This window comes from Microtus ochrogaster, chromosome 10 (assembly GCF_000317375.1).
Source record: "Microtus ochrogaster isolate Prairie Vole_2 chromosome 10, MicOch1.0, whole genome shotgun sequence".
Taxonomy (NCBI): Eukaryota; Metazoa; Chordata; class Mammalia; order Rodentia; family Cricetidae; genus Microtus; species Microtus ochrogaster.
The window spans coordinates 57,972,063-57,974,695 of NC_022016.1; positions in this window are offsets into that span (position 1 = coordinate 57,972,063).

Here is a 2,633-nt window from a genome sequence, read left to right on the forward strand (position 1 = left end):
CCTGCCTCAAAAGAATAAACAAGGAAACAATGGGATCACCATGGAGGGACTGTCAAACTCTGAGTGCATCCATGGATATAATTACATTTATTTATGTATGCATGTGTGTGTGTGCATGCATGTGGGCAGTTACATGCCACAGCACTCAGGGGGAAGTCAGCAGATGACTTGTAGGAATTGCTTTTCTCCTTCTACCATGTGGGTCCCCGGGATTGAACTCAGGGCACTGGGCTTGGCAGCAGGCATCTTTACCCACAGAGTTATTTCTCAATGGCTGGAATATTTTTAGAATGGGGAGAAGAGCCTTGGGCTGCTACAGTAAGTGATGCCAGAGGATAGGTTTCCTTCCCTAGGAGAGGGTCTGTGGTGGCTTGAAAATGGCCCCCAAAGGGAGTGGCACTATTAGGAAGCATGGCCTTGTTGAGTAGGTGTGGTCTTGTTGGAAAAAAAAAATATGTGTCACTGGGGAGGCAGGCTGTGAGTCTCATACGTGCACAAGTCATGCCCAGTGTTATAGTCTCCTTCCTGTCGCCTGCACGCATATCAACATGTAGCAGATCCTTCTCCAGCACCACGTCTGCCTGCACCCTGCCGTGCTCCCCGCCATGATGATAATGGGCTAAACCTCAGAAACTGTAAGCTACGGCCTCAATTAAACCTTTTCTTTTATAAGAGAGGCTGTGGTCATGGTGTCTCTCCACAGCAATAGAAACCCTGAGACAGGTGCCAAGGCCATGCTGTCCCTTTCCCTTCCTACTCACTCATATTCACAAGCTGGCCTTCGCAGTCCAAGCTACTTGGTGTAGCAGGCCTTTCCTTTTGAGTCGCTGACCTGCTCTCAAATCATGACACGGGGCTTATTATTAGTCTTATTATTATTATTAGTCTTATTATTATTATTATTAGACCAATGCTTGGTCTTACCTTAGCTCTCAGTTTAATCTATTTCTCTTCATCTACATTTTTGCCTTGGGGATCTTTCTTTCTTTCTTTCTTTCTTTCTTTATTTCTTCCTTTCTTCCTTTCTTCCTATTCTGTGGCTGGCTGGCAGCTGCCTGGCTTCTGGCCCTGGGTACGTCCCCTCTTTCTTCCTATTTCTCTGTATTCTTCTTTTCCTTCTCTCAAGCCTAGATTTCCCCTTATTCTCTGCCTGCCAGCCTTGCCTGTTCCTCTCCTAACTATTGACCATTCTGCTGTTTATTAGACCAGTCAGGAGCCTTACTCAGGCAAGGTGCAACAGCAATGCATCCTTTCAGAATTGAACAAACGCAGCATAAACAAATGCAACACATCTTTGCCTAGTTAAAGTAATATTCTGCAACAACTTGGCCTTGGCCGTAGCTTCCCCACTGAAGTCCAGCTACTTCATAGCCAAACACCAGAAGTGGAAACACCACGGGGAAAAAAAAACGAAAAGATAAATACTGGGGGCCTGGGGAATGTAGCTCGGTTGACAGAATACTCACCTAGCATGCACAAAGCCCTGGGTTTGCTCCCGCAGCACAACATAAAACTGGGTACCTATCTGTAATCCCGGAAGGCAAGAGTAGGAGGATCAACAGTTCTGTCATCTTCAGCTACATTCCAAAGAGGCAAGGTCCTAAACAGAAGACTCCCTGGGATAGTTTGCCCTCTTCACATCGAGCCTTAAAGTCTCTCTTTCCTCTGCCTACTTCTGTCTTGGCATGAGTTAGAAGTACAGCGGTTCTGACACCCCTTCCAAAGGCATCCCTTCATCAGCACGCACACATGTGCATCCACACCTGCTGGAAGATCTCGTGAGGCATTAGATGGGAACCCAAGTGTCTCACGCTGAAGACGGTCCATTATGGAACTCGAAGCGGTGATTGTCCCTGAGGTGTGGCAGCATCCTCGCAGCCTGCTCAGGAGGACCCTCTCTAACTGGGCGAGCCTAAGAACACGGAGGAGTTCAAGGGTCGGATAGTGTGTGGGTCCTGGAAGACTGCATGAGGACTTTACAGACCCCAGGCCCAGGAACTAGCTAGCCTCATGTGTATCTTGTCTTCCCTGTAGGAAGGACAAAGCAGTTAGCTAGAGGAGGAAAGACATAGCTGGAGCCTGAAGCAGACACCCACCATCAGGTCCCACTTCCTCGTCCTTCCGCAGTTCCCACACTCTGGGCACTTGAGGACCTGGAGGTGAAAGTGCTTTCTGACTTTGGATGAGTCTGTTTCTCAGGCAAAAGGTCGCACGGCCTTGACCCTTCTTGGTAAGGGAAAAGGAGAATGAGGTCTGTGGATGTGTCTTGTCCTCTCAGGAGAAATCCCTATTTCCTTATCTATATGATGGGGGCTAGAGAAAGTGCTCCACGGTACGAGGATGAGGATGAGACGTTGTCACCTGCTCGCTCACCCTTTCCGTGTGCTGTTCCTTATTCCCACCCACCCCCACCTCCCAAATCCCCTCCTCCCTGCCCTCCCTCCTCATAATGTCCAGGAGCACTTCCATCCCCACCCATCACACTTTGAGGAATAACAAAGGTGCCCTTTGGGAATAAATTAGGGAATCTTGTTAATTCAAGTAACTTTTATTTGCCTTAATTATTGATGGTCACAAAGAGTAAAGATTACCGTTTCAGAGGCTGAGTGTATTGCTTAGTGGTAGAGCGCTTG